Consider the following 12,937-nt stretch of genomic DNA (forward strand, 5'->3'; position numbering starts at 1 on the left):
GGATACTGCTCCATGTACGTCTGAAATTGTAATTGGGCGTCTTTTTAATCCGCTATGAGAAAACAGAGAGAGAGAGAGAGAGAGAGAGAGAGAGAGAGAGAGAGAGAGAGAGAGAGAGAAGAGGGGGGACGGGGACGCATCATCTGGTCATGTTTAGCAGGTCCTGAGGCCATGCAGCATCTGGGACATTTACACTGTGTATGCGCTGTGCGTGTGTGCGTGTGTTTATTGCTGTGGACCCCGGGGGACTGCAGTGTGAAGCCGTTCGTTCGGATCAGTGCTTCTTCGGGAACCATCGGACATTGTAGTAATGCTGCCATCAGAAGTTATAGCTGACTGATCCTTGATGCGTTCGTCTTTGAGCTGGGAACGCTTTGTTACCCATCTGGTTTGCACTGTCGCTGTCGGCTGGAAACCTTGTAAGTCCAAAAAAACGTTTCCTTTAAAAAAAATAGCAAAATTGCAAATAACAGTTGAAAATCGTGTGTTTTTGCGTGACTGTACCTGACCTTTTCAGGTTGAGAACCTTTAAGAAGAAATAACACCTCCTACCCTGATAAGCTTTGAGGCTGCAATACTGTAGGAGTTGAGGCATTACATTTAGTTTGACTCGGTTTCACAGAAACATATTGTGAAGATATAGTCTTTATAATTTAATGATTACTTTTGATGCAGTAATGGTCTAAAAAAAGTCCTTAAATTGTCTCTTCAGTGTCATCTGGGGACCCCCCCAAAAACACAACACAACTAAAACAGGTTGAGAAGCACTGACTTAGGGAATATTAGGGGGGTGTGGGGTGGGCATGAGAATAAGTCTGTACTCAGGCACAATACTTAATTTGTCATTCTACTTCCTTTACTTCTCTCCCCTGACAAAATCATTGAATGGTGAAGTTTAGACTCAGAGAATGTTGAAAAAGCCAAGGTCAAGAGTATACACAGTATAATTTGTATTCATCGCATAGCCTGATGCAGTTACCGCTGACGCGGCCAATTCTTTTCTTCCTTGTGGGAAATAAAACCTCATGTATATTCATTAAAAAGACAAAACCAAGATATTTATAAGAAGTCTTATCAGAGTCTCCCACTGCCTTGTGGGGGACTGTGATAAGACAAGAGGCTAAAGGCAAAACACACTGATGGATCAGCCAGTGATGGAGGTGCACCACAGGCAAATACATTTCTGTTTTAAATATTGGAGGCTTGCATTATACAGCAGTAAGATACAGTATGCCACGGCATATTAATCTATGTTCCAACAAAGTCGTCGTCCCCACACACGCACGCAACCATGCACGCACGCACGCACGCACGCACGCTATGGCGCTCCATCCGTGCCAGCCTAAACGCAAGACGTGACACGTGACCGCGTTAGATTTGCGCTGCGCTGCACTGCTCCGTCTGAACGTGTTAATTATCTCCCCATTCATTTTCAATGGGAACGCGCAACGCGCAACGCGCAACGCGGGCATGCGTAACGCATCAATCAACGCACGCATCAAGCAACACGTGCCTTTATGCGTTTATGCGTTTTTCTCAAATATCGCGTCAATATTTTTTCAGTCAGTCGCACGCGATGCGGTCATGGGTGTGCAGAGCTGCAGTGCTTAGTATGCGTGCACACGTGGCGCGTGACGATTGGTGTTTTTTTTTTTTGTCATGCGTCATGCGATGCGGTCATGGGTGTGCAGAGCTGCAGTGCTTAGTATGTGTAGCGTCACGCGCCACACGTGGCGCGTGACGATTGGTGTTTCACAGCACACACGCATGTGTGACCGTGTGCCCGTTATGTTGCTCAGCACGTACGTGTGCGTGAGCGTGTGTGTTCGCACGTGCGCGCGCGCGTGCGTGCGTAATAAATAAATAATAATAATAATAATAATAATGCCATATATACATATAATATAGATATCTGTATATTTTTTCTAATATTCCGAAGCATGGAATGCAGATTTAATAGTTTGTTAAATGAATTGAATTAATAGTTTTTAAATTAAATTAATTTCAGTCCCATTCAGTACCATTCACTCCCATTCAGTGTCAAATGTCTTTGTGCTCTGATATTATTTTAAAGACTCTGTGGCTGACCCTAAACCATGGTCTATTAAAAATAATAGGAATAAAACATTTTGATTAAGTCACTTATTGCAGAAGTCATTTGGCCTAAATAACGTTTATAATTGCCTAAGTTAAAATGACATGTTCAGATATTGGCCTAAGTCATTTGATTCAGATATTGGCCTAAGTCATTTGATCCTTACATGTTACATGATTGACATACATCTTTATTTGTATGTCAATAGTCATATTTTTTCATATTTTTTGGAATTTAAATAATTAAGAAATATAATATATTCTACATTTGGCACAGTTTTTTTTCCGCTGTTCCAACACCGCAATGCCGTGCGCGCGTGCACAGACAGACAGACAGACAGACAGACAGACAGACAGACAGACAGACAGACAATGTAATTCATTTTACAATATGGACTGAGGTGGAATCAAACCGCAAACTTTTATTCGCCGTTGCCAACAGTGGTGTCGGCAATGAAATTAAAACGAAGGTGTGGACTCGCATCACCAGCCAGGTGAACAGAGTCTCCCAAGTCGAGAGAACAAGAGCAGAGGTTTGTTTGACATGCTTCAATATACGGTACTTGAATATAGATTTGAATAATAAATATATATGTGATAACCTAGCTTTGGAAAAGCGCTAATTTATACCGTTCATTAGGTCAAGAAGAAGTGGTCGGATATCAAAATGTGTACGGAAAAAAAGCGTCCCAGCTCCGCCAGGCTCAGCTGCTGACTGGTGGTGGCCAGGTATGTTTTAAACTAAACTAGGTAGCCTGCATGCCTATATCATATACCAGTAACCAAAACCTATTATTGGACCATATAATTAGTACAATATTCACACATTCAAATACGGGTTGAAATATTTATTTATTATAGGCCAATCCAATGTCATTTCAGAGAAGGCTATAGCAGCGGTGAGCCGCGCCAGCTCACAGCAGCGGTGCGGGATCCTGCATGCAGCGCCCCTCTGCTCCTGCAGGACGGTCCCCCACGCCAGGCTCAGGAACGAGCCCGGTGCTCAACGACGTGGTCCTGGCCATGCAGGCAGCGTGACATTGTCCAGGCCCTGAGGGACATAAATACAACATCCATAGTCAATCTCACGGCGAGTGTGGATAGAGTCGGCCTGCAGGCAACTGCAGAATAAATACAACATTTTTTGGGAGTAAACATTGTGCAAAGAGTATTTATTAAACGAGGGTCTTTTTTTGCTATATGCCTTGATTTTACATCGAGCTTTATAGGTGCATGCCCATATTTCAATTCGTTGCCTTTGCTGTTATATGCCAATGTTTTTAAACCATCTTTGAATGAAGTGAGAAAAAAGTGAAGTGCATTTTAACATGTGTAACGTATCTGGGCCAATTCCAAACTGTAGGCTATACTTTACTTACTTTTTTAGAACCGCCTTATGAGGTCCTCTCTCCTCTGTCTATAACCCTCGGGTAGGGGTTTTCCGGTGTGTGGTCAATGGGCATCGGCTCATCTGGTGGGAGCTGAAGGTCTGAAGGTCCAGGGGCACGCCATTGACCGGCAATATTGTGCAACACCGCACAGGACAATATGATGTTGCATGCCTTCACTGGCTTGTACAATATAGCGTGCCCCCATTGCTGCTCAAGCAAATCCACCTGCCTTTGATACAAATTAATGCATGAAACGTAAATATACAAATAATAAATGATGTCAGAAAATAAAGAGCTAGGCTACTACACATGTGACCAAAAGCATCTCACCCTTTAACAGGCCAATGCAGCGCTCTACTGTACCACGGGTTTTAATATGCGCAGCTTGGAACTGCATGCGCTCCTGGGCAGTCGCTGGATCCTGCAATGGCGTTACTAAATAGTCAGCCATTGCTATAGCCTTTGTCACCTACAACACAAGTCCCACCGAAAATTTGGTAAATATAATACATTACAATACATTCGATTTAACACAGCCTATATACTCACCCACAAGGTCGCTCCTGCCGCCCAATGCACCTAACCTGACGCTGCCAAATGAGGGCGGTATTGGTCTGGCAGCGTCAGGTTACAATGCACCAGCCTCGAGTTGGATTCCTATATTCCGTTGCGGAATATATAGAAGTCATGAGACTCTCATGACTCCTTTCATGCCTCTCATGACTTCTATATATTCCACAACGGAAATATAGGACTAGTTATATATTAAGGACTAACTAGTCCTTAATATCTACGGAAAACCCACCAATAAGCCCTTATCCGTTTTTCTCAAGCAATGACAATTTCACTGGAGCGCAGCGCTATATGCACGCAGACAGCACATGATACAGGCCTACATCCCGTCCCAAACACTGAGGACAGTGAGGAGGTAAAGTAAACTTGTTTATAATGTGGCAAGAAAAATATATTCCAATTACTTTTCGGTGCGCACTCACCATGAATCCAAGCAGAGGTCCTCACAAGTATAACACCGCCGCCACAGTCCCAATGGCCCGTCGCGCAAAAAGTTGATATTTAACATTGGCTATAATCTGCCAAATCTCAACCGATTGGTATAATTCCAAATGGTATACACTCAATGCAATTTATATTTTCCATTTTTCATGGGCGTATAAGTCATAGAGCCAGAGAAAGGAGAGATATGGTATAGGAAGCACTAAGCCCTGTTAGCCATGCAGCCTATTATGTTTCATGAGCTGTGGTGGCTTCACTGATATTATATCAGTGAAGCCTGACGTTATAAGAAGATAACGCCCCTGCATGACACCCCCCTGGCCACCGTATAGCGCATTGACAGGTCGGTCTGTCTGTCTGTCTGTCGTAGCATGCAGATAGACAGATAGGGGGGGGGGGGGGCAGTTTGACAACAGCGGCTGACACATGTTCATTGATGATGATTAATAGGCCTACTGTATATGCTACTGTGCTGCTGGATCGTCGATAAATGGACTATAGGCCTACTGGACTTTGATGTTATACTGCACGGATATAAGCGAACCAGTTTATCAATGTTGGATAGTTGGATACCTGCATGCGCTCTTTGCATGTGCACGGCAGATGGAGAGAGAGAGAGAGAGAGAGAGAGAGAGAGAGAGAGAAAGAGAGAGAGAGAGAGAGAGAGAGAGAGAGAGAGAAATGAGCTCCGTTCATTGGCTTTATAGGCAAGTGCAGAAGGTTTATAACGACAGGTGCCCACCTTAGAGTAGCCTATATATATTAACTTATTATTATTGGCTTATTATTTTGCCAGCGGGTGCTTTGGCTCTTGCGCGGAGTTGACGCCGTTGTCTATAGGCCTACGTGCCAGGATGATTTTAAATAAATATGTCTCTGTCTCTGCGTCTCTAGAGCTATAAAATATATAGCACACATCATGTGTGACACATGTGTGCACATACACACACACACACACACACACACACACACACACACACACACACACACACACACACACACACACACACACACACACACACACACACACACACACACACACGAGATTCTGACAGAATGCAGCGGCGCATTCTTAAAATAAACAGATATACAAGCTTATAGTGTACCATAGCGTACATACCAGCATACTTACCGTTCAATAATAATTAGCATGTATTATTATTAACGAAAAACAAGCAGTTTTTTCAAACAGTTGTTTGAAACAAAATGGTTGCTGCTTCTGATTAGTTACTAACTTTACTAGACCAATTTAAAATAGTATTAGATGTTTTTCGTTAATAATAACTTATGCTAATTATTACTGAATAATAGGCCATCAGTGGCCACCGGTCGACTCCATTTTGCGCATTACGGCGCCTAGATTGAAATGACCACATTAATCAACAATAGACCATACTGTTCATTGAAAATAGCTGCAAAATCACTATAGTTGTGATGGGATAAAGTAGACCTTTTAAGTATAGTTACCAAGTAGGCCTACCATTAACCCCGCGATGCTGAGCGTGTGTTCGAGCTAAACCTAAGGGTAGGTCTATAGATTTTTAGGGTTAATTATTAGGACCCGATTTTTAATTTCATTCAGAGGGAGAGTCAAGGTATATATTTTATATATAGTGAAACATACATTTCATCGATATCCTTCATCGTCTTCATTTCTTTCATAGTTAAAGCAATTGCTAAGTGGTCTATTGTCTAAAAAAAACACACACAAGCATGAACAGTAGACATCTATTCATCATTATTTATTTCAAATCAAAATACAAACCACTGTCACCAACTCGTCTCGAAGTTCGCGCACACACACACACACACACACACACACACACACACACACACACACACACACACACACACACACACACACACACACACACACACACACACACATGTTATTACAATAAAAATAGCAATTCTGTTATTTGTGTAATGTGTAGGCTATATAGCCTACAAGTATGTATTTATTATGAAGAGGGCTGCGCTATGGCGATTCACTTGTGTGAGTGGAGGCGGGGGGCTTGGAATGGATTACTGACTGTGCAGGCATGAAGTGGACGGTGTGGTCACGGTACCGCTGGCTGGCCTCTGTTTTGCGGCGCAACAAATGAGCTTCTGCTTCAGTTCATAATGCTAAATGTTTTATAAATCAATCGGATTATCAAACGATAGACTGCAACATGACAAAAACAGTTGCACTGAGCCATCTCGTTAAACCCAGCATGGCTGCGATGAATAACCTAATCATTAGACCTAATCAACGTCATATAGTCACCAACCGATCCATATAATTCTGTAGTGTATGATCTGACCACGCAATGTTACAGTCCACTGCAGGCTATTTGATTTACAAAATGATTAGTATTATAACCGCCGTCCCTCAGTGCGGCAGCGGCGCTCCTCGTTATATGTGTCAGATTTAAAATAACAGAGCTGTCTCTAAGCTCTAAGCTCGAGACACGCCATGAGCGGGTGCATGGATATATATGTAGGCTATGTTTGTTCTTTTGGACACCGAACGGGGACGATACTTGGGGTCTTGGACATAGCTTCACTTCAGAGGAAACGGGGAGCTACTCACCAGTCACCACCACTGGAAATGGAATCCATTAGAATGATATGGAAATGGTAGGCTACATTAACAGTCTAAAGTGAGCTACAAAAAACCTTTATTTCGGCGATAAGTCCATTGAACTCCGTTCTCACTCTCACACAGACACACACTGAAAGAAAAAAAATAGATACATAGGTAGAGATAGAGAGGGGGGAGAAGTGAGACGGGTTGCTGTTCGGTGTGGAGTGAGTGATTGATTGATTGATTGATTGATTGATTGATTGATTGATTGATTGATTGATTGATTGATTGATTGATTGATTGATTGATTGATTGCGCGGTTATTATTATTATTTATTATTATTAATTTAAATAATAATATTATTTTTTATTAATATTTATTATTATTATTTATTATTATTTTTATTATTATATTATTTTTATTATTATTATATATGTATATATATATATTTATTTATTCATTTTTTAAATATTTTTTATTATAATAATAATTAATAATTCATATTCATATTTTTTAAATATTTTTAAATATTTTTTAAATATTGTTTAGGCTACACGACGCGACAACACGACGCGATGCAGTACAGTACACAGAACGCGAACGCGAACGCGTTCTGCAACGCGGTGCAGAGCTGCAAGCCACAAAGCATGCGTCAAAGCATGCGTCAAAGCAGCGGTGCCATACTGCGCGAAACGGACGTATGCACGCACGCACGCGTGATTAAAAAAACTCAACGCGGCCATGCGCAGTGCAAATGCTGTATGGTTTTTGTGGCACTTGCGCAGAACGCACGCACGCACGCATTAAAAAAATCTAACGCGGTCACGTGTCACGTCTTGCGTTTAGGCTGGCACGGATGGAGCGCCATAGCACGCACGCACGCACGCACGCACGCACGCACACACACACACACACACACACACACACACACCAATACTCCACTGTACTGTACTGTACTGTACTGTATTGGCACTCAAGTAAAATGTGTTGAATACAGGATGTTTGCTTGTAAAATAGTGTATTTCTACATTGTGCTATTATTACTTTTCTACGTAATCCAGCAGTGGATTTCATGCAGGTGTGTGGTAATTTGAGGCTGCAATACTCAGAGTAATACTGTCCCCTGACTACACAGAGCCTCCAGGAGCTTTCTTTAGGTGCATAAATACACTACAAAGTGGGCTATTGAATGGGGACATGGACTATTGAGGGGACATTGACTGAACATGGACTATTGAATGGGGACATGGACTATTGAGGGGACATTGAGTGGACATGGACTATTGAGGGGACATGGACTATTGAATGGGGACATGAGCTATTGAATGGGCACATGAGCTATTAAATGGGGACATGGACTATTGAATGGGGACATGGGCTATTGAATGGGGACATGGGCTATTGAATGGGGACATGGACTATTGAATGGGGACATGGACTATTAAATGGGGACATGGACTATTGAATGGGGACATGGGCTATTGAATGGGGACATGGGCAATTGAATGGGGACATGGACTATTGAATGGGGACATGGACTATTGAATGGGGACATGGACTATTGAATGGGGACATGGACTATTGAATGGGGACATGGGCTATTGAATGGGGACATGGGCTATTGTAACTGAACTCAGAAACTAGGTTCAAATGAAAGAAATGCAATAACATGAAGGTAAAGAGATCATAGAGGTCCCTCAGAGATGTTTATCACCACCTTGTGTGTGCTTGCGTGCGTGCGTACGTGCGTGTGTGCGTGCGTGCGTCCCAGTGGGAGGGGAGTGGGGGGAGGGCAGTGATGTAAGGATAGAGCAGATGATAAGCTAGATAAAGTGCAACCACATGCTAAACCGTCACCTTCACTGACCTCACTGCAGCATTTACACATTCAATGCTATGGGAAATACATATGTATTATGATTATTATGATTATTATGATTAGACTGGTGCCCCGGGCGCTCGGGTAGTGCAATGTTAAAGTTTCTGATGACCACCGCTGGGGTCAAATCCGGCTTTGTAGAGCATCTAGGAAGGCTTTGTAGAGCGTCTAGGAAGCGTCTATTGGTGGGGGCGGGGTGGGGGGTTGAAATAGACAAACACACAAAGCCACGCGTTGGAAACGTTAGCAGTGCTCTAAAGGGGCTAAAAAAAGGAAATGCATGCCCCGACCGGTTATGCAATACAACTCTTACACCACAACTCTTTGAGAAACACAGCCAATGTTGGGTAAACTTTACTTTCTCAGGGATGTGGAACAGCCACCTGGTCTTTCCCTGCCCAAATATGTCAGTCTTCAGTGAGCATTCTTTACTTATTTAACTAGGCTATTGTGTCACCTATCTCCCATTCAGATTGACCTCATTTGGCTGCTTCATAGAAGGGGTTTGTCTGAAGAAATCTAAATTGCTACTAACCACTATAGGACCTGAGACATAGTCTACACGAATGCCTTCGAAAGCAGTGGTTCTCATACTTTTTCGTGGCAAGGATCTATATATATATATATATATATATATATATATATATATATATATACTGTATATATATGCTGGGTAACCCCCCCCCCCCCCTGATTTTCTTTCTTTTTTTAACAAAAATTGAGGCGTTAAAAGAAAAGAAAAGAAAAGCAAAGGAGAAAAGAGAAGGGAAGGGAAGGGAAGGGAAGGGAAGGGAAGGGAAGGGAAAAGTCAAGTCCATGGTCGACCTAACGGCACTGTTTCATTAAACAGAACTGTCCGTGGTCCTGAAAACACTGCACTGTTTCATTAAACAGAACTGTCCGTGGTCCTGAAAACACTGCACTGTTTCATTAAACAGAACTGTCCGTGTTACTGAAAACACTGCACTGTTTCATTAAACAGAACTGTCCGTGGTCCTGAAAACACTGAACTGTTTCATTAAACAGAACTGTCCGTGGTACTGAAAACACTGCACTGTTTCATTAAACAGAACTGTCCGTGGTACTGAAATCACTGCACTGTTTCATTAAACAGAACTGTCCGTGTTACTGAAAACACTGCACTGTTTCATTAAACAGAACTGTCCGTGGTACTGAAATCACTGCACTGTTTCATTAAACAGAACTGTCCGTGGTCTTGAAAACACTGCACTGTTTCATTAAACAGAACTGTCCGTGGTACTGAAATCACTGCACTGTTTCATTAAACAGAACTGTCCGTGGTCTTGAAAACACTGCACTGTTTCATTAAACAGAACTGTCCGTGGTCTTGAAAACACTGCACTGTTTCATTAAACAGAACTGTCCGTGGTCCTGAAAGCACTGCACTGTTTCATTAAACAGAACTGTCCGTGGTCCTGAAATAACAGAACTATGACAATATTGCGGCGCTGTCCGTGGTCCTGAAGTGCTATGTTGGGATTTCAGCATAATGATACTAACTATTGGCCCTATCTTGGGCACGACTTACCCTAAGTGTAACCCTAAATTTATTTGCCATATTTTGCTATCTTGAAAGACATTTTGTGACAGGTTGTGAGCTTGTAGATCAGCTATTTGAACTATTCCAAAATGTTTTTCAAATTAGTAAAAAAAAAAAAGTTAAAGACGTTGGGAAGGGTTAAGACAGTGATGACGAAAATAGGGCCCTTAGATTCTTTAATGTTTATCCAGCTTTCTTGCATGTGGATTTAATTGTAATCTAACATAATCTAATAAATTACTTTTCTCGGAAGGTAATCTTGAAACGTAATGGAATACATTTTTAATGGCAGTAATCCTGTAACATTATATGAGTTACTTTTAAAAGGTTAACCATCACGTGTGTGTGTGTGTGTGTGTGTGTGTGTGTGTGTGTGTGTGTGTGTGTGTGTGTGTGTGTGTGTGTGTGTGTGTGTGTGTGTGCGCGTGCGCGCACTATATATATATATATATATATCCTTGGCTTTTGGCCTTGGGGCAAGAGGATGAGTGATAAAAAGGAGTGGGTGATAAGCTAGCTAAAGTGCAAGCACATGCTTAACTGTCACCTTCTGTGCCCCCCCACTGCAGGGGGAAAGTCCACATGTCAGGCTTGGACAGACATTGGCAGCCAAACAAAGACACTGAAGGCCTAATTGCTCCCAGTGCGCTCACTTGGACCAGAACACTGCTGCTCCCATACAATGTAATAGGAGGGGGTCAGATGCACAGAGATAATTTCCCATCGGGCATCAGTATACTTGCTGAGATGGTGTGGCAGACCAGCGCTTTCCAACCTTTTTCATTTGTTATTTCCCCAGCTCGAGACACAGAAGATATACATTTTCAACTTACAATGAATAAATAACTAGTATTCCCATTGAAAAGATTTTAAAAAAGTTATTTTCTGCTAAAGTCTTCCCACAATATGGATTCTTGGTTTTTAGTTAGTTTTTAGTTAGTACATGATTGTATTATGAGCATATCATTGTTGTGCTAGCCACAGGCCAATGTGCAATGCAACAACAACAATAGTATGTGGCCAAATTTGACTGAGGGACTGCCATTGGATTTCTTTGAATTTTCGTTTTTGCATGTCTGAGATGTATGGAGATGGGGTATAACGTAAAAGTATCCGAAATTGGAAATACTCCAAGTACAAATAGGGTACCTCAAAATTGTACTTATGTGATGTTTTCGTCAGGCATGACGATAACGTAAATGACGATGTCAACGAATGTTCAGGACGAATATCTGACGTTGACGGAATAAACACAAAAGATTCAGGACGAGACTGACGCTGACGAGCTAAACAGTTTTCTTGGTTGACTAGACGAGACTAGACGAACATTTTAGTGGTTTAAAGGAGGTAGAGCCCAAGGGGAAATACCCATGTGCAATGTGTCCAGTGGGTGTTGTCGGAGATCACATCAACTTTGGATCTTTCACCCCACCCAATGAACTGCATATCCTATTTAAGTCTGTTAAGTTATGCAAGCTGGCAGTTATCCAGTATGATCTGGAGCAGTTGAAACTCCCACACGACATCAGGTGGGAACTGGCAGGCATGACTGCCAACCGGCCAACGTTAGGCAGGGAAAGGAAATGAGAATTTCTGGATTATCTGCTGTTTATGCATGCTATAAGCATGCTCGTTGAGCCGTGGACTGGAGCATGAAAGCTTCCTGCAGAGTGGAGTGACATTTCCTCAAGCTCCACTCCACTCACATGCGCTGTTTAGGAGATAAACAACTTACGGATGGTTGCTTTAATATAGTGAGTCCTCTTCATTTAGATAAGCTATACCGAGCACTGGTTCTCAACCTGTGGGCTGCGAGTGGGCCCCCAAATGATTAAACACTAAGATTTTAATAATACATAACATAATAAACATATATAAAATAATAATGAAAAACTGTATTTTCTAAAAAGAAAACAGAAAATTATACAAGCTGGAACACAATCAATTGATTGAACATTAAAGTAAATGTGTTCTGAAAATTAGGGATGCTTTTTGGCATTCAATACCGATTTCGATACATGGGGGTCCAGTATCTGCCGATACAGAGTACCGATCCGATACCCCCCACAAAGAAACGTAATAACCTATTAAGCTGTATGCCTCACTGTGTGGAGTCTGGAATCATTATTTTGTGTAAGGCAACATCAAGGCTTGACTTAAACATTACTTTCCCAACTTTGTAAAACAAAATGTAACAAACACAGATATAAATGCACTGAATTATTTATTAAATAACTGTGCAACAATTAGACCAGGTTAATGTGTGCGCAGGCTAGCCTGGCTGCATTCCACATGTTATACTGTCAATACTACACTGCTGTGTCACAGAGGAGTTGTTTTCATACTGTAATTACACATAATTATCGGATCGGATCGGATAATGGATCGGCCACGGATCCGATACCCGATCTAGAATTTTAGCCTGGAT

At 41.9% G+C, this 12,937-nt stretch overlaps 1 protein-coding gene across 1 annotated transcript in view; it reads right to left on the reverse strand.

The window, feature by feature from the left end:
• LOC310868502 (syntaxin-binding protein 4) overlaps positions 1 to 12,937 on the reverse strand; it is a gene marked incomplete at its 5' end in the record, with an annotated part of 182,700 nt that overhangs the window by 137,999 nt on the left and 31,764 nt on the right. The gene's annotated exons all lie outside the window — the stretch shown is intronic.

This window comes from Protomyctophum parallelum, assembly GCF_964188405.1.
Source record: "Protomyctophum parallelum genome assembly, chromosome: 13".
In the NCBI taxonomy this organism is placed as follows: domain Eukaryota; kingdom Metazoa; phylum Chordata; class Actinopteri; order Myctophiformes; family Myctophidae; genus Protomyctophum; species Protomyctophum parallelum.